The sequence below is a fragment of the Rosa rugosa genome, chromosome 1 (genome assembly GCF_958449725.1).
Source record: "Rosa rugosa chromosome 1, drRosRugo1.1, whole genome shotgun sequence".
Lineage (NCBI taxonomy): Eukaryota > Viridiplantae > Streptophyta > Magnoliopsida > Rosales > Rosaceae > Rosa > Rosa rugosa.
The window spans coordinates 71,750,952-71,778,208 of record NC_084820.1 but is presented as its reverse complement, the minus strand read 5'-3'; the positions used below and the strand labels follow the sequence as shown (position 1 = coordinate 71,778,208).

The following is a 27,257-nucleotide window of genomic DNA, read 5'->3' as shown; positions in this document are numbered from 1 at the left end:
ATGCTGCTAGGTCTTCTAATGTTGTTGTTCATAGATTGGCTAGCTTCTCGTTTTAGAATGATGTAAATTTAGATTGGTTTCCTCATGCTCCAGATATTCTCTTGAATGCGCCAACCATCGTCAAAAATTCCAATAAAATTTCAGTTATATTTTGTCAAATGAATGCTTAACATTCTATTAATTAATATCCAATCTTGTATCTCGGTTAATTAGTTCTCCCTTTAAAATTGTCACACCCCAGCAAGCATAGAATGATATAGTTCGTTTTACGCCCCGGCCACACAATTTTATTACTAGACTTGTACTAAAAAAAAACACGTCTTACTATAGGATGTTTAATGATATTAATAAAGTTATCAAAAAAAAAAAAAAAAAGTTATCAGCCTCTAAAACAAAAACACTTTATGAGTTTTATGACAAAGCCAATGTACTGTCACGTGCGAGTCGGAGAATTCATACGTTTCTTCAATCCCTCGCGCCCTTTTTCTCTTTGGTTTCAGTCCAACCAACACTGCAATCCGAGCCCTACACATGGCTCACCGCCGCGATCAACTCCCACACCCAAATCTAAAGAAAGATCGGATGTTGCGAGCCCTGAAATGGCAGTGATTGCCCCGCCAGTTCAGGCGATGAAGAAGTCGTCGTCTGTGACGTGTAGAGGGAGGAGGATTTCACATTTCCTTTGAAGATTTCGCCGTCTCCCGGCAGGGGACGGCCGGCGTGTTCGGAGATTGTGAGGTTCTCCACGACCGATTCCGGAGAGGTAGTCCTTTGTTTATGGATTTGGGACTGTTTTGTTTAATTGATTGATTGTACGTCAACAACTTAGATTTTTGTATGCTACAAGTTTAGTGTTTGATGAATAATGTACGTGTTTGGATTGATATGGGGTTTTCATAGATTGGACTAATGCCTCCTAAGGAATGGGCTCGATGTCTGTTGCCACTTGTGAGAGATAAGAAGGTTAAAATTGAGGGGCATTGTAAATCTGCTCAGGATGTCTTGAGCGTTATGGACATCATTCTCTTGTCTATAAGGTTAGCTACATTTTTCGATGATTTATAGCTGCTCATTCAAGAAACAAATGAAAGTTTCGAAGCATATAACTATATCAGTCATTTGTAGGATGACTAAGTGGTTGATGAATTTTAGTTTGTTTGTTTGGTGCAGTGTGTATATCAACAGTTCTATGTTCCTTAAACAAAAGCAGACCTCGCTTAAGGCAGCCAGTAATTCCACAGAGGAAACAGTGGTTCATCCTCTCCCGACATTGTTCCAGTTGCTTGGCCCAACTCCTTTCCAGAAGGTGATCAATTCTGATATGACATTTGAATGCATTTTTTTTTTTTTTTTGGAAATATATTATGAACATCTTCGGACAATAAACTTGTTGTTTTGGTTCAGAGGTGGTGACGTCGTAATTCCTTTATTGATCTTTTTGATAGGAAGAATTTACTCCTGGTGACTTGTACACAAGAAAGCGCCCTTTAGACCAAAAGGTATTGACACAGTACTCTTATATTCCCCAGTTATGTTCTCAGTCAATTTCAGTGCGTAATTTTTTTTCTTTTCTGAACAGGACAGTTCTGGGCTTTGTGCCTCAATTGTACATGCAAATAAGCATAAAAATCCTACTAGAAATGAAGATGAAGTTGAAAACAAGGAATGTATTTCGGATGCTGAGGGGTTGATAACATCGTTGGGGTTGGAGATAGCTCTGAGTTAGAGGTATTTTCCTGTATATAGCATCTTGTGCGCCTTTATGGAGGTTGGTCTTGCTTAGACAAAATAACCAAGAAGTATTGTATTTCAGGAAATGGATCTCCCTGCTGCACTTCTGTTGTGAACTTCGTCCGTACCAAAAGCAGGCTCTTCATTGGATGATCCAACTAGAAAAGGGAAAATGCATGGATGAGGGAGCAATGACTCTTCACCCTTGCTGGGAGGCATATCGTCTTGCAGACAAGTATGTTGGGCTATTAACCTTATTTCCAATGCTAGGTTATGATTTAGTATTCATTGAAGGTGTTTCATTATAGGAGGGACCGTATTATATATTTGAATGCATTTTCTGGTGACACAACAACAGAATTTCCAAGCGCACTTCAAATGGCCAGAGGAGGAGGAGTATGTCTCAAGTCTGCTTACCCTTATTATAATTTTTTTCCCATACTATCCTTATATGTTTTGTTACATACACTGCCTTTCTCATGCATTTGAAGATCCTAGCTGATGCTATGGGCCTGGGGAAGATGATTATGACAATAGCACTCCTTGTTGCTCATGCAGGACATGAATCATCAGGTAGTCAACCTATGAGCCGGTCCTCCGGTGAAGATATTGAAGCCAGTGACATGCATGTCAGACCATTCATCAAAACTCCCAAAGGCGGTCACAAAGTTTTCAGGATTTCATAAGTTGATGAAGCAAAAAAACACGCTTGCATATGGGGGCAGTTTGATTGTATGTCCTATGACCCTTCTTGGCCAGTGGAAGGTAATTAAATCCACTTCATGAATATTGTTTGTATTCTGCATACTTTCTATTGGTATGTGTTTTCAGGCAGAGATTGTATCTCATGTGCAACCTGGATCTGTATCAGTATATATATATTATGGACAAAGTAGACCAAAGGATGCGACTCTTTTAGCTCAAAGCGACATTGTGATCACTACGTATGGCGTTTTAGCATCAGAGTTTTCTATAGAGGTAATGTAAACAAATCCTATTTGTAATTGTTTATGAGTTCTGCACTTGTGTATAGAAGCTGAGTTTGCGCATCATTTCCTTTCTCCTTGCCTCTCTGCATCTAGAATTCTAAGGACAATGGGGGACTTCACTCAGTTAGTTGGTTTAGAGTGGTTCTTGATGAAGCGCATACCATAAAATTCTCTAAAAGCCAAATCTCTATTGCTGCTGCTGCTATAGTTGCCGGTCGCTGATGGTGTCTTACTGGCACCCCTATACAGGTAAAGTATTTTTGAGAGATTATGTTAGTATTTGAAATTGAAATTTTTGTTGGTATTTGGAGGTTAAATCTGTGCCACATCTCCTGACATTAACTTTGTTGTTATTAGAACAATCTGGAGGACATTTATCGTCTACTCCGGTTTTTGAGGGTAGAACCTTGGGCGAATTGGGCTTGGTAAGCTCTGTTTTCTTTTTCCACATGGAACATAAATATGTTGTACAATCTGGAGTATTCTCCACATGTTTATTTATTAATTATATTTTTTAAATTTTGTTTTACTGTATAAATCTCGTTAGTCTACTATAGGATGCGATTTCATATGCTGCTGAAATGATTTTACTTGTAGATCTTATGTAATTCAAACCTTAATCCTTGACATTGAGAGGGAATCATGATCCATTGTCGACTTATCAGAATTTACAAAGAATGTGTCCTATAGTTTGGAAGGAGAATTGTCTTCTTTTTTATTTTAACTTTTTTAATATAAAGCCGATGTAAACTGGGACTTATAGAATCTCAAAATCATTTGTGGAGAAAATCCTACTTTATGTCTGACTTTCCCCATAAGTTAAGCACATCTCAAACTACAGTGTGATTTATTTCATTTTCATTAAAGCTAGGTGGAATAAACTCATCCAGAAACCCTTTGAGGAGGGTGATGAGAGAGGGTTAAAGCTTGTTCAATCTATCTTGAAGACGATTATGTTAAGGAGAACCAAGTTTAGCAGTGATCGTGAAGGCAGGTGAGTTGTTGGTTCAGGATATCCCACTCAATTCAATTCTTTTATATATTTTTTTATTCTTTTCCTTTTGGGATCCTAAGATTTACTGTTCATTTCAGGCCTATTTTAGTCCTTCCTCCTGCTGATATTCATATGGTTCACTGTGAGCTGCAAAAGACTTTTATTAGGCCCTTTTTAAAAGATCAAGGTATTCTTTCATTCCCTCGACTGGACTTTCGTATTTGCTTTGATTTACTGTATCTTGCATTTTTAGTTAACAAGTTTATTTCAACTTTTCAGGTGAAATTCGATCAATTTGTTGAGCAAGGACGGGTTCTTCATAATTATGCATCCATATGGAATTACTTTTACTGCTTCGCCAATGTTGCAATCACCCATTTCTTGTGATGAGGTGTGCATTAATCCTTAATGGACTGAAGTTTACCTGAGCAGCTTAGTTCTATTTCAATCCTGCCCCTAACCTTGTGGTTTGAATTGGCCAAAATTCTTTGTTTGCCTTGTATTTTATTCTTTTCTTTTGATTGATATGTTTCTGATTGCAATTTTTTTAATCACATGAACATATCAATGTTAAATGAATTCCAATGAAAAGTAGACGTAGAGGTGAAAATTTCCCTTGAAGTTCTTAAAACTAAATTTTAGGTTTCTTTGATTTGTTCAGTCGAGGTATACACAAGAATATTCAGATCTGAATAAGCTTGCTAGACGTTTTCTGAAAGGCAGCTAGAATTCTGTGGAAGGAGAAGCCAAAGATGTGCCTTCACAGGCTTATGTTCAGGAAGTTGTTGATGAAATGCGCAAGGGGGAACAGGTATAGTGTCTCATATGTCCTGAAGCATTTGAAGATGCAGTATTGACACCTTGTGCTCATTGCTTATGCCGTGTATGTCTCTTGGCAAGTTGGCGGAATTCAACTTCTGGCTTGTGTCCTGTTTGCAGGTATATCAAAATAATGCCTGGCTTATGGTGGGTTGTTTGCTGGTCTGAATTGGGTTTGGAATAGCGCTGTGATTTTTCAGCCGGAACTGGGTGAGATGAAGTTTGATGGAATATCGATTCCATATGATAGCTTTGATGGGTTTGGGATCAATGATGGAGGTTTTGTATTGGACGACAATGTGGAGGAGGTTCTGGGTTTTGGCCATGTGGTGAACTTGGATGTTAGTTATGGAGCTAAGGAACTGCTGGTTGGAACTATGGAAAGGCCGGAATATAGCATAAAGAATTTTGATAGTGAAGGGGGTGCTCCACATGATGCTATGTTTTATGCGTTGGGTTATCTTGGTGTTCAGGATCTTTTTTCGGTTGAATGGGTCTGCAGGTCTTTGAATCATGCAGTCAAAAATGACCCCCTTTTATGGAGGAGCATTCACATTGATTGGCCATTGAATGAGAGGATCACCGATGATGCTCTTGTAATTTAACTAGCAGGGCTCAAAGTAATCATCAAACCTTAAGTCTAGTGCATTGTGCATGGATCACCGATATTGGGCTGCATCGCGTGTTTGACAGCAATCCAAGGTCGACAAAAGTAAGTATTTGAAATTTTGATCCTTTATGTTTGAGAATGAATCAGCTTTCTGTTTCTTTTTCTGATTATGGTTTTGTATACTTGCTCCATTTTATTGGCATATTGAATACAAAACCATAAAGTAGAGTTTTGTATACTTCTGTTTTCCTCTTGATGATGGTTAAACAATTCTTGTGTGTCTGCACCTATTAAAAAGCAATACCTCATGTACCATTTGTTGTCAAGGAGAGGAACTATAGAAGTTAAAGTTATTGTATCTTACACACTTTTTGAAATGAACTCTTCTATATATCTTTCAGAGCAAGTAGGTTGACGACTGTAGTCCTTGCGGTGGATTTTTGTGACTTCAATTGGTTGCTAATTGTATGTTGTCTTGTTTTTCTACTCGGGAAAAATGGACTAAATAGGTATCCAATGGAATTCTTTTACCCCCCCCCCCCCCCCCCCTTCTAGAAATACCAGTGATTTTGGTAATTCATGCAGCATCAAGAGATGCTGCATTTGTCTTACTTTTTCGTCATAGCTTTTGCTTATTGATAAGTAGGTTTTATCTTTTAAACTTGATAGTGCACTAATCCTTACCTCTTTTTCGTATTGAAATTTGTAGGCATTCATTGTACCTTATTTATGTGGTTAACTAACTTTAGTCATTGTACACTTCTTTTCCTATGCAGTTAAGTATTCCAGGATGTATAAAAATAAGTGTTCAGAGCATCTTGTTAAACCTAAGGACCTTGAAGTCTGCAGGAAAACCTGGAATAAAGCAGTTAAGAATTGGAGGTCTCTCTGGTATAACAGACAAGCAGTTCGAAGAGTTAAAATTCTTGCTTGGTGCAGATAACCATATCCAGGTTAAAGCCCCAAAACCACGGTATTTTCATGGTGAGCTATCGTATCTCTCTTGTGATGATGATTGCGCCATCGACATTGAAGCATGCCCCAGGTGCCAGAGACTAAGTTTAGTTTATGATTGCCCAGCAGAGAGTTGCCAAGGGAAATATCAGAAGGCTAGATGTGCAGGGCTGGCATACTCTGCATAACTCACTGTATTAGCTGTGGGTGTTGCCTCGGAGACTGCGATTATGTGGAGACGTTTTGCCTACAGTTGCTTTGTTTGGAATGTTTGGAGAACCTACTCAACTGTCAAGAGAGGCATGGAGAAAAAGGTGCTACCAAATGTGCCATATTTTGTCAGGAGAGCAGGTATCAGTTTTGCCTTTTTGGCTAATGGGAAACCACATTGCTGCATATTGGTCTGCTGTTGGTTCTAGACTGGAACCTAGAAGGTTTGGCTGTTTAAAAAATGGGCAGAAGCTATTTAATGCATGCTTAGTTTCCTGAGGATTTTTGTTACCATGAGGAAATTGCACGAGGGAAAAAGAAAAAAAAAGAAGAAAAAAAAGCAAAAAAAAAAAAAAAAGGAAAATGAAAAAAATTAGAAAAAAGAACAGAACTGAGAGGAGTCTTGCGGAAGGGAAAGTGAAAATAAAAGAGGTAGTAGTATGGAGGAGTCTGTATTGAAAATTTTAGCTCATTCCCAAGTGATTCCCGTCCTGGAGAGTTGCCAAGGGCAATGAAGAAAACTAACTGAAAAACTTTACGGAGTGGAATTGAAGCAGTATGTGAGAGTAACTGTTGATTGGTAGTGGAAGCGATATTCGTTGTCAACTTGTCATCATCATCATCAAAGTTGAGCAGCAGGCAGAAAGTTCTGGGAGAAGCAGTTGGACTGTTGAAGGACTGGTGTTATATTTCAAAGGATCTCCTTTTGCAGCTGCAGCTGATGCATACAATTTTTTTCTTGCCTTTCCATTGCCTTGAGAGTTTAATTCATACTTGTGCAATGAGCATTATGGGTTATGATGATAAATTGGTGCGCACTTGAAGGACTTGAATGTAGTCATTTTTTTTCTTTCAGAATCGAAACCAGTGGATTTTCCATTACTTGATTGTCTGCTGTTGATCGGTTTAAGAACAACACTTATTTTATTTATACTAAGAGATGTGAATTAGATACATTCCTGCTTTCTTTAGATACCATGTTCTGTACTTGAAACTAGCTGTTTGCAAAATGACATTTCTCTCGATAGTGTTTTATAAATGACATGACTTCGCGATTTAAATAAAACAATAGCTGATGGTATTGCCATAAGAACAAATGTTCATGATTTACTTATTCATCTTGTCAAAAGTGTTTCTAATTATACCTCAACCTCAAAAATTAGTAATTGGACTTTCATTTTTTCTCAAGTGATAGTTGAGTTTGTCAACTCATATAAAATGACTAGTAAAAAAAAAAAAAAAAATTCTCATTCTTGTTGGGAAGGCTGCGCTTTTCTTCTGTTCTTGTTCGTTGAATGCAATTCCCCAGCTACCATATAAAAGACCGACAAAGTGATCTCATTAGGTAGCATCATTTTTGCTCAGTTTTAATGCCCATCAGTGTCGAAGCAAGTATGAGGTTTTTTTTTCCAGGAAAAGTGTGAAGAAATACCACCATTATTTCCCAGCTTTCCATTATATATTTAATCTATATGTAATATAATACACATCTCAAGGTTGTCAGAAACAAAATTCGTAGGCGATCTAATGTATTTTTATTATACAAATTGAAGCATATGTTCACCAACAACACATGAAGCGCAATACATTTATGTGCGATGGTAAGAGTTGCGAATTGGGCAACCACTGTTGACTGTTCCCATTCATGACCGGAACATTTCCAACATTTGCTTGATTAGTTTGAAGACTTGTAACCCCTAAAAAGGAGAAGGGAGATGTCCACCATGCGTTGAACATTTATCAATAGTTTGAATCGACCTCTAGATCGTTATTTGAAATACAAATAAAATATCTACGAGGTACACTGGTAGTTTCCAAGATACTCCTGCACTCCATAGCGCATACAAAAAATGCAATCTCTGTGATCACTTGAAGGAACAAGGAACATAATTTTATTTAGGCTAATGGAAGATTGGGCAGTGTACTTAGCTACTTTGCTATGGAACTTTTCTTAAGAACCCTAAGTTTCGCTAGATATTGGGAGAATTAGGAAGGTGTACTTAGCACATTGTTTATTTTAAAAAGTACGTTGGAGGTTCACTTAGTTAAGGAGGTCCAAATGCCAATTTAGAATGTATGAATAGAAGCACTCTTTTGTAAAATACCGATAAAAATGTAAGAGATAATTTATCCTTAATTAATTGCCATAGAAATATAATCATGTACGTTAAGCTTCATAGTAATTTAATTCTTATCTATTGGATAAAATTGGGTCGCAAAGTCCACAATCCTTAACATGTAGTATCATAGAAACATGGCATTAATTACTCATCTAATAACTATAGTTGTGTACGAACATAGCATTGTTCTTAGGCCTCGTTTGGTTCAAGGGTTTGACGGCTTGGGAAAGGAAGCTGATTCACTTTAGGAGAAGAAAAAGTGGGGGGAGAATGGATGAATCCTCCTATATCCCCAAGAGATTCATTTTCCCATACTCATTCATTGCGTTAATTACTTGCATTTTATTATTTTACTGCATTAATTATGATTTTCATAACAATTTTTTCAATAACTTTCCCAATGTTACCAACATTTTTTTTTAAAAGAGGGCCAGTACGGCTGCCCTTAAACCTTGATCATTAATGAAACTGCAGAATACATGGGGGGGGGGGGGGGGGAATGAAACCTGAACCCCAAATTACAATCAGCATGGAGAGAATATACCGAGATAATAACGAGATTCTCAATAAAAACTATGTATTCCAACAAACACCAATTAGCGAAAAGACTACATTGGGTTACTCTATTTGCTTTACAAAGGTGGTGACATACTGGAAAGTAAAAGCCTACTAGAAGCCATAATATACTACTAATTAAGATCAGCTTTCCCACTATGTTGCCACCGGAAACCGCATCCGGTGACACTTAGTTTCATCCTGCCACTAGGAGGTTTCGACCATTTGGCAAAGCAAGGAACTCGCTGCCTTCCTAGGGAAAATCAGGCACACAAGGTATGCAGTCCGGGACAGAGCCCACGTCGCCTTACCACAATAGGGTAAGGACTTATTACTGGCATAAAGCCACGTCGAATTAAAATAACAAAACAATCTAAATAAAAGATATAATACTTATTCCTTAAATAAAGTAAATAGTCAGCCCACCAGATTAGGCCCAGCAGCCAAGGGCAGGCCCAAGAGCCCAGAAACCAAGCTAAGGAGTGCGGGTCGGAGTTGACCCGCCTATGTTGCAGGACCAACACCTCGGCTTCCAACGGAGCACGTCGCCGCACCGAACCATAGCCGCCAGCTGACTTCGCCGATCGGATCGTCTTGGATCTGGATTCCAACCCGAAACCTGATTCGAAACAGGATCGATCACCACAGCCTCCATCAGACTCTCTCAACCCCAAAACAGGGGAAACCGCAACGACAATCCACCTCTGCTTCGCCGCACCGCCCTTTCTCGAAATCTCCGCAACGCAGATCAGAAATGAACAAGGAGGACCCCTTCTGGTTGTTGTTCCCTCTCCGGTCGCGACCCGATCATTCCCAGCCCCCTGCTCCGTCCCCAGAACCCCTGTCCCTCACCGGTGAGCGCACAGAGCCAGTTCGCCGGTCCGACGACAACGTCCCATGGACGCGCTGCCGGACGCGGCATTGACAATTTCCTAGGGTTTTCGCACTCCAATGTTACCAACATAGGAATGAAAAGTTCATAGGAATCTTGGTGGCGTTCGGTAACAATTTCTCAAATGTGATTCCAAATTGAAGGAGATGGAAGCCCATCGCTCCAAAGAACACCACAAAGCATAAGAAGAAATATAAAGAATTGGTAAACAAGCATATCCTACACCATATTTAGATCTAATCAAAATACCAACCACTAAGTTGTTTCTAGACATTTTTTTTTAAGGAAGCAAAATAAGGGCTAAGTTGTTGCTTTATTAAAAAATATCCTAAAACTATTATTTTTGAACTTTAATTAATCATTATGAACTTTTGGCATGACATGACATAGAATGATTTATCCCATATATGAGCTTGCACAAATTTGAGGGCTGTAATGTTATCCCATATATGAGCTTACACAAATGAGTCCATTGCTACTATCAAGCTCCTTCTTGCAAGCATTTAGACCTTTCAAAATACTCTCTATCCTAATTGTATTAACAACAATAGGTAAGAAACAAATTGGAGCTACCTAGCTCAAGTATAAAAGTATTGAATGTTTGGTTGGTTTTATCCTGCAGCCATATATATAACAAGGGATGTGGTATATGACATGGAATTAGATCTACTTGAAAATAACTATTTTAAACTTAAAATTCAAAACAAAACTGCTTTTAAAAATAGACATTAGAACACGACTAAAAAAAATAAGAAGAACAAAAAGCCAGAAGAAAGAACGCCTCATCGTCTTTCCAGGAAAAACGTTACCCCATCATTTTAAGATGATCGGTTCTCTTGTAAAACTCTGAATTATAGAAAAGAATTAATCAACTCACCATAAATGAGAAATATAATATAAAAGAAAATTGAATTAGAACTAGTGATCGATACCAATTTGGATATGACGACGTAGATGTTGATCTTGAATGCCTGTTAGATACAACCCTCACCATTTTGAACCTCTTACATCTAGGTCACAGAAATGACATCTATCAAAAGGAAGAAATGATCTCTTTCTATTACAGAAACGTCAAGGTTCATACAAGGATTCTACGTGTCCAAAGGTGGTTGAGCTTAATTTTTTTACTTAGTCACTGACCAGTGAACACTATTGATTTTTCAAAATCTTTTTGTTGAACACTATCAAAAACTTTGTGATACTCTAAAAGCGTTTTTGCCAATTCAAAGTTTTTTCTAGATTCGATCATGGAAATTATTTGAGATTTACAAGCTCCCAATAGATCTTAACACAACATTGAATGTAGTAGTTCGATTTTGAAGCTGTACATTTGTTTTTTATATTCAATGGTTATCTCTTGGACAAATGCATCTCTTTTGGTGACATATACTCAATTGTCCCCCTTTAGAGGAGATTGAAGTCCATCACTCCAAAGAACACCACAAAGCATAAGAAGAAAGATAAAGAATTAGTCCATATCCAAAACCATATTTAGATCTAATCAAAGTACCAACCACTAAGTTGTTTCTAGACCTTTTTTTTTTTTTTTTTAAGAAAGAAAAATAAGGGCCAACACTTCGTTTTGTTCAAAATTTTCCTAAAACCATTAGTTTAATGAACTTTTTGCTAATTATTCATAACAACATTTTCGACAACTTTCCCAATGTTACCAACATAAGAATGAATAGTTCATGTGAGTGTTGGTGGCGTTTGGTAACAATTTCTCATCTGAGATTCCAAATTGAAGGAGATGGATGAACAATCATGAATCTTGGTGGCGTTTGGTACCAAATGCTATCAAAAACAAAAGAGGGTGTGATTGATGAACAATCAGCTGGTTTTGACATGCATATCAACATTGTCTAAGTTTCTCTACTAAAACTTAGTTACAGATCAGCCACATCCATTCTCAAGTGGTCTTTGAGATTCGGATGTGCAAAAGTCAATATAGCCTTGTGGGCCTAGTTATTTTTTTTTAATTATACGCGTATTAATGTTTTATACTCATTTTAATTATACGCGTTTGTTTTTGTTTCCAACCACTCCACCAGGAACTTGAGAGGAATCTGGAGTGGTGACACTTTGAGCAAGTCTCATTGAGTTCCCAACCTAAACGCATATAATTCTAAGGGAAAAATCCTCATATAGTACCTGGACTATTGTCTATTGCATTTTTTGGTACCTTAACTTTTAAAACTATCCTGATGGTACCTGAACTATTGCTCCGTTTCTCCATATGGTACTTCCATCCAATTTGCAGTTAACTTTGCTTATGTGGCCCATTCTGGCATTCTTATAGGATGACATTCATCTCAAGAAAATAATAATAATAATAAAAATAATAGGCAAAGTTAACAGCAGATTGGATGGAAGTACCATATGGAGAAACAGAGCAATAGTTTAGGTACTACGAGGGTAGTTTTGAAAGTTTAGGTACCAAAATGTGCATTGGACCATATTTCAGATTTTCAGGTACCATTTGAAGATTTTTCCCTAATTCTAAACATAAGCTATTGTATTTCTACACTACATTATCTTATAACTCATCAACAGATTTACCGAAGAGTTGTGGCTTCTCAATGGGAAGACTTAAGATAACCACTACAAAGGAGAACGGAGATGCCTGCCATCCATTGAACATTTATAATTTGTTTGAATTGACCTCTAGATCATTATTCGGAATACAAATACAATATTACGAGGTACACCAGCAGTTGGCAAGATACTCCTACACTCTATAGTGCATACAAAAAATGCAATCTTTATGATCACATGAAGGAACAAGGAACATAATTTTTTGAGGCTAATGGAACATTGGGCCGTGTACTTAGCTACTATGCTATGGAACATTTCTTAAGAACATCTTTAGCAGACTCTCTATTTTAGCTCCTTAGCTATTTTGGAGAGCATGTTTAGCTTTTTATCTATTTTAACAGCTGCACCAGACTCCTAAGTGGCTTTTCATTATAACTTTTAGCTATCTCGCTCCTAAATATAGAGAGCGAGACGAGGCTCTCTATAATTTAAAATATTCCTTTTAAGTTATTTTATATAATTTATAAATACATTTAAACTCTTTAATCATCATTTAAAAAATAATATAAATTCAAAATTAGCTAGAATAGAGAGCATTGATACTGACGTATTTCTAAAGTGGCTAGCCAAAATGACTTTCTAGCTATTTTAGCTAAAATTTAACTAAAAAATGGCTAGCATTGCTAAAGATGCTCTAAGAACCCTAAGAACTGTATTTTCGAAATCATCAGAAAGATTTGGTACTTAGTTTTTTAGAAGAATATAAGGAAAAATGGCTATTTGTGTTTTGACAAAGCCAATGGGGGACAAGCATACTAATAATTGTGTCATCTACATTGAGAATTGTATTTATATATAGCTCTCAATGTCCCAGCAAGGGACGAGCTTATCAGGGCAAAAGATTTGGAACAAATTCATAGATCATAAATTTTCTGTAGTAATTAATAATGATTTAATGGAATTGAGACAAAAGTATCATAATCACTATTTTCAATAGTTTGAATGCATAAATGATCCTTTGAAATTTCATATGACAACGATCTAGTGTGTACAGAAACTTACAGTAATGTTTGAAGTAACCCGGGAGGAGGTTATATCGGTTCCCTAATTATAATATACGGGAGACAAATTTTTATTCCCAATTTTTGCAACTAGGTATCCCTGAGGGAGTAGGCAGGAATATTATCTATAAATAAAGGGAACAAGACACCCAAACATACGAGATCTGAAGGAAGGAATTAATTGCAGAGTCATCCAGGTCTGAGAACCTAGGATTGGAAACAAGTTCAATTTCTTTGGCAGCTGGCCGGTTTGATATATACTATGGGTTCAGGTATGTTTTCTGATCTTAGACAAATCGATTCCAATCAAATTTTATACGATTATCCCATACTCTATTCTTGTTCTATATATACAATTAGGGTTGCATATATATATATATATAAAAGCTCTTTAATTTTTATTGCTATTGTCAAAATAGGGATAGAACTCTTAATGACATTTTCTTTGGTCTTCTCAGATTGGGCATCATTGCCTGACCATCTACGTACTGGATTCAATTTTGGAAAGGTCAGAGTTGCAATTCGATCAGTCTTAAACCACTTATTATTGGTTATGTACTTTTACTTCCAAATCAAGGATCTTATTACCCATGACGTTGTTTAATTACATTCCAAGTATTATTGCCTTTGTTAGTCGTACAAGAAATCAACAGCAATGGAGGACGATAACAGCTTAACATCATCTTAGCTCTTTGGCTCTCACTATCCTTTGCTACCCAATACCATGACCGACAAACAAGTCCGAAAGTAACTCTAACCTCTTTACAATTGAATCCCTTAGGAACTCAGGTAATTCCACCCAATCTGAGCAAATTTATGTAGGTTTTCAATTAGTGCAACACACACTTAGAAATTAATACACAAGGTCTATTTATAGTTAGGGAAAATAGAAACCCTAACATTTATTACATGTTGTGATAACAGCATTACCACGTCAGCCTGCCAGCACCAATACATGTAGAACAGCTAGATGTCGCGTCAGTATGTAGCAAATGTTGACATTCACGTTGACTTGCTCAATCGTTAACATTGGATCTCTACAAAATATATATCCCTAATTTCCAAACTCCTCATGGAGGAAGAGTCCTTCTACTCAAAGGAAAAGATCAATCTGAAATAAAAGACGATAGAATTTTCACGCAATCAGGGTTAGCAGTCAAGAATTGGGCAACATCACCATTAGTATTGCAAGTGGCTTGCTAAGATGCATGGGATCAAAATTTTAATTGATTACGAGCTTGTAGTGATCCCAGCCAAATCACCAACCGACTCTCATCATTCACGTACAGCTCTATCTATACGTACTAGCTATTATTCAACAAAACAACCCTCGTATAATAAAACACATATAAACCTCGTATATACAGACCACTCTCTCATTTTCGTAGGCATATTGTGTTGCTAGTATGTGTTGAACGTTACTAATATAACATCCAACATCTATATATACATATCTTTTTCAAGATGGTGTACACAACAATAAGTGGACGAACTGTTTAGGGAAAAGCAGAAGTTGTAGGAGAAACAACTATGAATAGCTGGCGAACAAGAATTGAAGTTTCACCTTACGACCTACATACATCATAGTTATATAATAGCAACAGTTTTCTGTGAAGAAGTTGTTTGGACCCAAAATAAGCATTTTGGCCTAACAAGGCGTGTCTTGGAGAAATTGAGCCAATGTCAGTGGCTCAAGCTATATATTGTCGACAAGTTCGAAATATATATTTAAAGGCTAAATAAAGCCTACTATGAAAGCATGGAAGCATGGAAACATGAAAAGTCAACTTTAGCACATTTTCCTACTTCGGCTAGGAGAAACCGAGCTAAACAAGGAAGGAGGGGCAGCAGACTGACCAAATGAACTTGAAATGAGCTGAAACTCTGCAGATCCATTCTAGACAGCCCAAGGATCATTTATTATGAAGAGTTCCAGAGCTTTTTTTGAGTGGAAGGCCTTCAAAAAATCAGCCCAATTTTCTACAGAAGCAAAACTGGAAAACTGGACCTGTAAGAGGTCCAGCAGCATTTTCGGCCCAACCACATGGAATAAAAATCTGAAAATTTGTCAGGATGATCTACACTCATAGTGGAACATTTCATATGAAGAAGTCGAAGGCATATAATGAAGTCTTGTTGGAGAAATAATTGAAGGAATAAAGGGGCAGAAACTGACCTAAAACCAGCTCAATATTCACATGTTCATGTTTCCTACCCACATGAAGAAAGCTAGATGCTTTTCTCTTTTTCCTTGGATATATTTTTCTTCTACAATCTCTTTAATAGATCATCACCACTTCCATGTTGCTGCACCTTCATGCTTTGCTTTCATTTCATCTTTTCTCTATCTTTTCCATATTTTACAAGTGAACTTAGATCTACTTTCATTATTTTTCTTCCACTCATCATTTCACTCTTCTTTTTCTTCCCTATATAAACACCTTCTCCTCTCATTCTAAAACACACATTCACAACACAACATCACAACATCTCTAAGATGATCTAAGTTCTCTCTAGAGCAAACCTCTCTAAGAGCAACTCCTCTCCCTCTCCTTCTCTTTCTCTTAGCGGTGATCACACTCCTAGTCCTAGTCTTCTCAGAAGCCGACTTTCAGTGCCACCAAACCCTCTGTCAACGTGCTTCGGTCCTAGTCTCCTCGGGAGCCGACGGTAGTGCCGCGACCACAACGGTTACAGAACCAGCCAAGCAAGGGTAACGCCCTAGCAACCCAACCAAGCTAAAGTCACGCTTTAGCAAGATCTCAACATTTCCCGGTGATGTCGCTCTGCTCGATCTACAATATTGAGTATCGATTGTGTTAACAAGAAGAAACTTCAGCAAAGTCCTCACCACGAGGCAGAAAGAATACCACGAGGCAGAAAGAATCCCACGACGAGGTTGGTGCTCTCCTCGTCCACAATTGCTTGAAAGAAGTCAGGTCAAGGGACACCCCCGACGACCGCACCCGAACGGTGCTGGCACGCCCGCGCAAGAAAAGAGACTGTTGACCAGCTGCAGCAAAATTGGAGCCAAACAGAAGTATTTGCTTGCTGATAGATCAACACTGCGTACAATGTTGATTTACCAAATTAGTTGACTATGACTTGTCGATATCCAGCCAGATACTATTATTTTGGGTGGTTCCTAATGTAAGGTTGACCGGCCAATTCTAGGGTTAAGAACCATGCATAAATTGCTCTCTATCAATTAAAAATAAGTAAAAAATATATTGATTTAATATACACACATATATGTCTTTTTGTTGTTGTTGTTAAATACAAGAATACCCTACGTCTCTAAAATATAACTCTTTCAAAATTTAGCTCCAAATAATTAACGTAAATATACAGTATCATCATCCAATTTTTACATTTATGGCTGGATTATGAAATGCTCATCTCTTTCTCCCTACATTTGAAGTAGTCATGGGCTTGAATTTTTGGTTGCGACCTTAAATGCGACTCACATCGTCCTCTAGCACATGGTGAACTTTGGTTCACACAACTTCCCATTCATCGGTTGGCATATGTATCTTCCATTGTAATGTGTTTAAGTCACATTCTATAATTATCTGCCATAACGTAAACTTATCTATTGTACTAGTGAGGAGTACGTATCAATGTAGTTGCTCATACTTTGGTTACGACTTACGAATATTCTCCTTGCATAATCACATAAGGTGGCCAATGAGTACTCACGTGCGAATTCACACGTGCTCCAGTTTCGTACGTGTTACCTCCCCCGCCATTTCTCCACTAGCTCCTCACTCCCTCGCGCCCTTTTTCTCTTTTTGGTTTCAGTCCAACACTGCAATTGGGATTAGGGTTTTCTCTTTTTCTCTTTTTGTCTTACTCAGACAAATAACCAAGAAGTATTGTATTTCAGGAAATGGATCCTCCTGCTGCACTTCTGTGTGAACTTCGTCCGTACCAAAAGCAGGCTCTTCATTGGATGATCCAACTAGAAAAGGGAAAATGCATGGATGAGGGAGCAATGACTCTTCACCCTTGTTGGGAGGCATATCGTCTTGCAGACAAGTATGTTGGGCTATCAACCTTATTTCCAATGCTAGTTTATAATTTAGTATTCATTGAAGGTGTTTTATTATAGGAGGGATTGTATTATATATTTGAATGCATTTTCTGGAGACGCAACAACAGAATTTCCAAGCGCACTTCAAATGGCCAGAGGAGGAGTATGTCTCTAGTTTGCTTGCCCTTATTATAATTTTTTTTCCCGTACTATTCTTATATGTTTTGTTAAATACACTGCCTTTCTCATGCAATTGAAGATCCTAGCTGATGCTATGGGCTTGGGGAAGACGATAATGACAATAGCACTCCTTGTTGCTCATTCAGGACATGGATCATCGGTTAGTCAACCTATGAGCCGGTCCTCCGGTGAAGATATTGAAGCCAGTGACACGTCAGACCATTCATCAAAACTCCCAAAGTCGGTCACAAAGTTTTCAGGATTTCATAAGTTGATGAAGCAAAAAAACACGCTTACATCTGGGGGCAGTTTGATTGTATGTCCTATGACCCTTCTTGGCCAGTGGAAGGTAATTAAATCCATTGCCTGAATATTTTTTGTATTCTGCACACTTTCTATTGGGTGGTAGTTCTGTTAATATCAGAATGTCATGTGCACTCTGATAAGATTTTTTCTCCATTTGAGAGTTACTTTGAACGATTTGAGTGTGTTTTCAGGCAGAGATTGAATCTCATGTGCAACCTGGATCTGTATCAGTATATGTTCATTATGGACAGAGTAGACCAAAGGATGCGACTCTTTTAGCCCAAAGCGATGTTGTGATAACTACATATGGCGTTTTAGCATCAGAATTTTCTACAGAGGTAATGTAAACAAATCCTATTTGTAATTGTTTATGAGTTCTGCACTTGTGTATAGAAGCTGAATTTGTGCATCATTTTCTTTCTTCTTGCCTCTCTGCATCTAGAATTCTAAGGACAATGTGGGACTTTACTCAGTTAGTTGGTTTAGAGTGGTTCTTGATGAAGCGCACACCATAAAATCCTCTAAAAGCCAAATCTCTATTGCTGCTGCTGCTTTAGTTGCTGGTCGCCGATGGTGTCTTACTGGCACCCCCATACAGGTAAATTATTTCTTAGAGATTTATGTAAGTATTTGAGATTGAAATTTTTGTTAGCGTTTGGAGGTTAAATCTGTGCCACATCTCCTGACATTAACTTTGTTGTTATTAGAACAATCTGGAGGACATTTATAGCCTACTCCGGTTTTTGAGGGTAGAACCTTGGGCGAATTGGGCTTGGTAAGCTCTGTTTTCCTTTTCCACATGGAACATAAATATATATGTTGTATAATCTAGAGTATTCTCTACACGTTTATTTATATATTATATTTTGTAACTTTTGCTTTACTGTATAAATCTCGTTAGTCTACGATAGGATGCGATATCATATGCTGCTGAAATGATCTTACTTGTAGAAGTTATGTAATTCAAACCTTAATCCTTCATGTTGAGAAGGAATCATGACCTATCAGAATTTACAAAAAATGCATTATATTGTTTGGAAGGAGAATTTTTCCTCTTTTTTTATTTTTATTTTTTTAAAAATATAAAACCAGTGTAAACTGGGACTTACAGAATCTCAAAATTATTTGTGGAGAAAATTTTACTTTATGTCTGACTTTCCCCATAAGTTGAGCAGTCTCAAACTACAGTGTTGTTTATTTGATTTTCATTAAACGTAGGTGGAATAAACTCATCCAGAAACCCTTTGAGGAGGGTGATGAGAGAGGATTAAAGCTGGTTCAATCTATCTTAAAGACGATTATGTTAAGGAGAACCAAGTTTAGCACTGATCGTGAAGGCAGGTGAGATGTTAATTCAGGATATGCCACTCAATTCAATTCTTTTATATATTTTTATTCTTTTCCTTTTGGGATCCTTATCAGAAAGAACAAGAATGTTGAGGGAATATCTTGTTGTATTTGATCTCTACGAACAGAGCATATATACATCTACAAAACTCTACTATTACAAAAAACAATATCCCTAATATAAGACATGATTTAAGCCAGCTTTTCGGGGTGTGTCGGCCACCTTTGTCGGTTCAACACTCCCCCTCAAGTTGGTGCATACAGATCACGGATGCCCAACTTGTCAAGTGAGTCATAAAAGGCTTTACTCGATAAAGCCTTTGTAAGAATATCCGCCAATTGCTCTTCAGTAGGAACGAAGGGAAACAAAATGACCTGTGCATCCAGCTTCTCTTTAATGAAGTGTCGATCTACCTCTACATGTTTCGTACGATCATGCTGAACTGGATTATGAGCAATTTCAATTGCAGCCTTATTATCACAATAAAGCGGCATAGCCTTTTTTTGTATGAACCCCAAATCTCTTAACAAATTTCTCAACCACAACATCTCACAAAGTCCTCGGGCCATTCCTCTATATTCTGCTTCTGCACTGGAGCGAGCCACCACCTTTTGTTTCTTGCTCTTCCAAGTAACCAAATTACCACCCACAAATGTGAAGTAGCCCGAAGTAGACCTGCGATCTGTAATATTACCTGCCCAGTCTGCATCTGTATATCCGGAAACATCCAAGTGACTGTATTTTGAAAAAAATAATCCCTTCCCTGGAGCAGACTTTAAATACTGCAAAATACGAAATACAGCATCCATATGGGCTTCACTGGGATTATGCATAAACTGACTCACCACACTAACTGCATAAGCTAAATCTGGTCTAGTGTGGGATAAATAAATCAACCGTCCAACTAACCTCTGGTATCTCCCTTTATTTGTAGGTACTTGATCTATATACTCTGCTAACCGATGGTTCTGCTCGATAGGAGTAGCAGCCGGTTTACAATCAAGCATACCTGTTTCTGCCAGCAAGTCTAGGACATACTTTCTCTGACTCAACACAATACAATCCTTGCCACGAGCAACTTCAATTCCCAAGAAATATTTCAAATTACCCAAATCTTTCATCTCAAATTCAGAGGACAATTGACATTGTAACCTTTGAATTTCCTCAATGTCATCACCTGTCACAACCATGTCATCAACATAAATAATCAAGGCAGTCACTTTACCACACCGATGTTTAAGAAACAAGGTATGATCTGAATTGCTCTGTCGATACCCAATTTTCTTCATGAACTTTGTGAACCGGCCAAACCAAGCTCTGGGAGACTGCTTCAAGCCGTAAAGCGACTTCTTCAATTTGCACACCACCTGTTCTCCAGTGGAAGTACCATATCCAGGAGGCAAATCCATATAAACTTCTTCATGCAGATCACCATGCAAGAATGCATTCTTAACATCAAACTGTTGCAAAGGCCAATCAAGATTAGCAGCTAATGAGAGAAGTACCCGAATTGTGTTAATTTTGGCCACTGGTGCAAATGTCTCATCATAATCCACTCCATACTTCTGAGTATAACCTTTAGCCACTAATCTCGCCTTGTACCGATCCACTGAACCATCCGAATTATGTTTCACTGTATACACCCACCGACAACCAACTGTCTTCTTCCCTGGTGGTAATGACACCAACTCCCACGTGCAATTCTTCTCAAGAGCATCCATCTCAGCTGTCATTGCTTTCATCCACTTCTCATCCTTCATGGCATCCTGTACTTTACTAGGAAGAGACACAGAAGATAATTGATTCACAAAGGCTACATATGGTTTAGATAACCTATGGGTCGACACATAATTAGCAACAGGGTATTTAGTCTTAGCACTTAGAGTAGGTTCATAGTGTTTCGGAGGTTGACCACGGGTTGAACGACTGGGTAAGGTTTTGGTAGGAACACTACCTGACACAAAAGGACTTTTAGACAAGGAAGGATTGGGACATACCTCGGGTGATGATTGAGCAGGTGAGACCGCTGAAGAGGAGGGAGAGACTGAAGAATTGTCTAAAACACCATCTGAAGACGGCAGAACATCATCCTCCACTTGATCAAAAATTGTCTCCCCAGCCGACTGGTCAGACTGATCCGGTTGACCAGTTGGTAATACATTGCTCAAAGCTTCTTCTCTGGATGAACCCCTGTTTTCCCTATTTTCCTTCTCAATATTAGACGATGGGTCCTCCAACTCTGAGAACTCATATGCCAGACACTCATTTTGCCTATTAGACAAATCTTCATAATAACAAGACTTCTCCCCCTTACTAGGAGTCACAGGAGGCAAGAAATAACAAACATCTTCACTGAAAGTAACATCCATGGTAACATAAAACTTCTGGGATTGAGGGTGATAACATTTGTAACCTTTCTGATGAGACCCATACCCAACAAACACACACTTAAGGGCTCTAGCATCCAATTTTGTCCTTTGATTTTTATACAAATGAACATAGGCAACACAACCAAAAACACGAGCAGGAAGGGTATTAGATGATGGGATAGAAACATAGTTAGACAAGACCTCAAGTGGAACACAACCTTGAAGAGGAGCAGATGGAAGGCGATTGATAAGATGAGAAGCACACAAAACAGCTTCTCCCCAAAGGTACTTAGGCATGTTAGCACTAAGCAAAAGAGATCGAGCCATATCCAAAAGGTGACGATTTTTCCGTTCAGACACCCCATTTTGCTCTGGTGTCTGTGGACAGGAAGTTTGATGGATTATGCCATGGTGTTGGAAATATTCATGAAAAGAATGATTAATAAACTCACCCCCATTATCGGAACGAAAAACCTTAACATGAGCATCATATTGAGTACGAACAAGACTATGAAATGCTGTAAAGGCAGAGAAGACAGAATCTTTGGACTTAAGTAGAACCACCCAAGATAATCGGGTAAAGTCATCGATGAATAACACAAAATATCGCATTCCAGAAAGGGTAGAATGTTTAGAAGGACCCCACACGTCTGAATGAATTAACTCAAAAGGCATAGTACTAGAATGAAAGCTCGAAGGATAACTAGACCTATGACTCTTAGCCAAAGCACAAGTTTCACAATGCAAGCTAGAATCACTTATTCCCAAAAATAACGAAGGCATGGACTTCTTCATAACTCCAAAAGATGGGTGACCCAAACGCCTGTGCCACAACCATAACTCACTCAGTCGATCAGAACTCGATGTCAGGGCTAAAGGTTGTTCTGGTTCTTGTGTTTGTCCTGCGTACATGCAATCCAAATGAAACAGTCTCCCCCTCAGGTCTCCCTTGCCCATGATCACCCGATTGCATAGATTCTGAAAAACAACATACATTGGATAAAAGGTTACTGAGCACTTATTCTGTGAATTCAATTGAGATACAGATAACAGATGATGAGACAACGAGGGCACATAAAGGACATCATGTAAAACAATGGATGGTGTAACTTGAATAGACCCAATACCTAAGACCGGAAAAGACACACCATTTGCATTAGAGACATGAGATATAGAAGGAGATGACATAGACACAAAGAAAGACTTGTCGTAGGTCATATGATCGGACGCACCAGAATCAATTATCCATGTATCACTACCAGTAAAATCAGAAATATGTAAAGCAATACCAATTTTACCTCGAGTTTCCTTAGTCAAGGAAACATTACCCTTAGAGAGGTCTTGCCCTTCGACACCATAGAAATCAGGTTCTGGCACCATTTGGATTGCTGCTTTGCCTCTCTGACCTCTACTTCCTCCAGTATTACTTCCTCCTCTCCAACCGGAATTGTTAGAATTAAACCTTCGCAGCTTAGGGCATTCATTCTTGAAATGACCAACTTCCTTACAATAGTTGCAAGTCATTTGGTTATTAACCGGAGCCAGCCCTCGGCTATAATTCTTATTCTGTTGGTACACCTGACTCTGAGGTCGATAGTGACTTAGAGATGGAACATGAGATGAACTCCCATACTGAGGAGACAAAGATTGAGGTGATCTAGCCTGGACTGCTAAAACTGAAATGTCAGTATGAAGACCCTTGGCAGCAACTTTGTTGGCTTCATCTTTTCGAATATAAGCAAAGGCTTGCTCCAACGTTGGAGGAGTTGCAAGACGCAATAACTCATTCTTTGCCCCTTCGAAATGAGGATCGAGACCAGCAAGAAAGACATGAACACGCATCTTATCTTGCTCACTCCTGTAAGTAGTGATGTCTGCTTCACAAGTCATAGGATTAGGATTTCTCTGATCAAGCTCCTGCCAGATTGTCTTCAAATTTGCATAAAATGTTGCAACAGGCTGTCCACTTTGAGTTATTTTGAAAGCTTTGACATTTAATTCATGAACACGGGCAAAGTCACTTCCATCATAATAAGTAGCAGCAACAGAGTCCCAAATTGCTCTGGGAGAATCAAAATTAGCAAATAACTGCATTACCTCTGGAGTCATTGCTTTTAGAAGAATTCCCATCACGTTAGTATTTGCCGTGTCCCATTCATCAGCTTTTGGTCCTGCAGCAGGTCTTGCAGTGCTACCAATAACATAACTCCACTTTCCAATTCCTTGAATGTGGATCTTCATAAGTCTGTGCCATAACTGATAATTTGTGCCATCAAGCTTGACGCCAAAGCTTGAGTTATCTGTTACATTTTGAACAATCACAACTTCACGAGCCACAGATGTAGATGTAGCTCCTGTAGCCTGAGGGTCACTTATGATCAAATCCACCATCTTCTTCTTTTTTTTTTTTTTTTTTTTTTTTTTTTTTTTGAATAAATAAATTCAGGTTTGAACTTTGTAGACACACGGGTTGAATAAGTCCACTACTTGATCATCATCTTCACCGGTCACACCACCTCATTTCTCAAGTCTTTGATGAAACCAGGTCGAAAAGAGTGAGCCTTTTCAACTCACAATGGACTCCAAGTCGGTGCGGCTCTTGACCCACCAGTCCTTCTTCTCCGCCGTTCGATCCGGCGACCTCGAGTCGGTGACGCAGCTGGTGGGAGGTGATCTTGATATGAACGCCTAGTCAGCTGGTGCGATGAGAAGCCTGGGCTGCTGATGCGCTGCTGTGCGGACTGAGGAGGCGCGCTGCTGCAGTCAGGAAGGTGTCCAGTGAGGGCTTTGTGCTCTTCTTGAGAAAAACCGGGTACTCAAAAGAACCCGATCTGTATTAATCAAAAGAACCCAAAATACAAAAGAAAAAACACAGCAGATTCCAAATTGGATCTCTGCTCTGATACCATATCAGAAAGAACAAGAATGTTGAGGGAATATCTTGTTGTATTTGATCTCTACGAACAGAGCATATATACATCTACAAAACTCTACTATTACAAAAAACAATATCCCTAATATAAGACATGATTTAAGCCAGCTTTTCGGGGTGTGTCGGCCACCTTTGTCGGTTCAACAATCCTAAGGTTTACTGTTCGTTTCAGGCCTATTTTAGTCCTTCCTCCTGCTGATATTCAGGTGGTTTACTGTGAACTCACAGAAGCTGAAAAAGACTTTTATGAGGCCTTGTTTAAAAGATCAAAGGTATTCTTTCATCCCCTTGACCGGACCTTTCGTATTTGCTTTGATTTACTGTATCTTGCATTTGTAGTTATCAAGTATTTCAACTTTTCAGGTGAAATTTGATCAATTTGTTGAGCAAGGACGGGTTCTTCATAATTATGCATCCATATTGGAATTACTTTTACGCCTTCGCCAATGTTGTGATCACCCATTTCTTGTGATGAGGTGTGCTTTAATCCTTTATCCAATGGACTGAAGTTAACCTGAGCAGCTTAGTTCGATATCAATCCTTCCCCTAGCCTTGTGGTTTGAATTGGCCAAAATTCTTTGTTTGCCTTGTATTTTTTTCTTTACTTTTTATTGATATGTTTTTGGTTGCAATTTTTTAATACATGAACAGATCAATGTTAAATGACTTCCAATGAAAAGTAGATGTAGAGGTGAAAATTTCCCTTGAAGTTCTTAAAACTAATATTTAGGTTTCTTTGATTTGTTCAGTCGAGGTGATACACAAGAATATTCAGATCTGAATAAGCTTGCAAGACGTTTTCTAAAAGGCAGCCAGAATTCTGTGGAAGGGGAAGCCAAAGATGTGCCTTCACGGGCTTATGTTCAGGAAGTTGTTGAAGAAATGCGCAAGGGGGAACAGGAAGAGTGTCCCATATGTCTTGAAGCATTTGAAGATGCAGTATTGACACCTTATGCTCATTGCTTATGCCGAGAATGTCTCTTGGCAAGTTGGCGGAATTCAACTTCTGGCTTATGCCCGGTTTGCAGGTATATCAAAATAATGCCTTTTAGTAAACAAGGAAATTTATTTTAATTTTCTTTGTTTACCTTTCTTATAATCAATTTTACTATCATAGGCTTGAAATGTAACAGTTTTCTCGTTATAGGAAGAGTCTAAGTAAGCAAGATCTTATTACAGCACCAACTGAGAGTCGGTTCCATGTTGATATTGAGAAAAACTGGGTGGAATCATCCAAAATAGTTATTCTTTTGCGTGAACTTGAATGTCTTCGTTCGTCAGGCTCAAAGAGCATTGTCTTCAGCCAGTGGACAGCCTTTCTGGACCTCCTGCAGATACCTCTTTCTCGGTACTAATGACCACTTATTAAGCTTTTTGAGAAATACTTTGGTTTGTGAGTGCATGAAAATGCTGAAGATTAACTAATCTCTTTTTAGAAATTAAAGTCAATGTATGCTCTTTGTACAAGAAGACTATCTTGGAACACATGCAGGCCTTGTATGTACTCTAGTTTCACCATATGAAGGAACCAATAACCTCGTTGTTTATTAAACTTCAAAAGTTGAATGGTCCTGACATGAATTATGATACCTGTGAAGTTACTCTATAATTGATAAGTTTTGGCATTATGGATGATCAAGGAGGTATAAAGTGTATGTATCAACTAGTGGTATATCCTTCTCTATCTGTTTTCATCTTTTTGCTTGGTGTGTTTTCATCTTTTCATGATTTGCCACAAAAGTACCAAGTACCAAATCTTTCTGATGATTTCGACAATACAGTTCTAGAAGCTAAAGTAATCAAATGTCCAAGGTTAATATCGCTGTAGCATGGCTGTCACCTCAAAGGCCTGTACGTGTTGGTCGAATTTCACTTGAAAGCGGGTAATGTAATTGGTCGAATTTCACTTGAAAGCGGGTAATGTAATATTATGGTACTACTGAAAGTTAACTGGTGTAATGTAAATCTTTTGAGTTAACTACTCATCGGTGTTTCCTTTTTAATTAGGGGGGTGAAATTTGCACACCCCTCTTTACATTCTGCACACCCTTCTTAATTTTTTAATATTTTCTGATCTCCTCTTGTATTTGTTTCCCATATTACCCTTCTTCTCCAACCAACTCAAAGCTGCATCTCATCTTCTCAATCAGAGAGAGAACATACCAGTTGCAGAGCCAAAGCTTCTGCAGCAATCAGAGAGGGGGCCAAAGCATTCGAAGCACAGTGACACAGACTGATCGCCAAGCACAGTGAACTCCGACGACGGCCGAAACAATCAAAACACCCATCCATCAAAACTGAAAACCAATCATACCAGCGTGTAGAGCACAACGAGTAGAAGAAGGTTCATACCTCGAACAGCCCAGAAGATCGCTGGAAAACTTGCCGGCATCGAAGACAGCGACGGGGCCAAAGCAACCCCAAAACCAAAATCAGTCAAAATCGATCGAATTGAAAAGCTAAGTAGACTAACGTGAGAGCATGACGAGGGGATCGATTTTCATACCACATGCAAGTCATCGGTGGCTGGAATTCGATGATGACCGTCGGAGCTCCAAAAACTTCTCGTCGTCGATTCTTCCTCCACAGTCGATGATTGAACGAACTACCACAAGAAGT

At 38.5% G+C, this 27,257-nt stretch overlaps 2 pseudogenes; both read left to right on the top strand.

Moving 5' to 3' along the window:
* The first annotated feature begins 531 nt into the window (after window positions 1-531).
* On the top strand, window positions 532-26,227 carry LOC133734540 (DNA repair protein RAD5A-like; annotated as a pseudogene).
* On the top strand, window positions 4,532-7,238 carry LOC133726697 (F-box protein SKIP14-like; annotated as a pseudogene).
* Window positions 26,228-27,257: the final 1,030 nt, after the last annotated feature.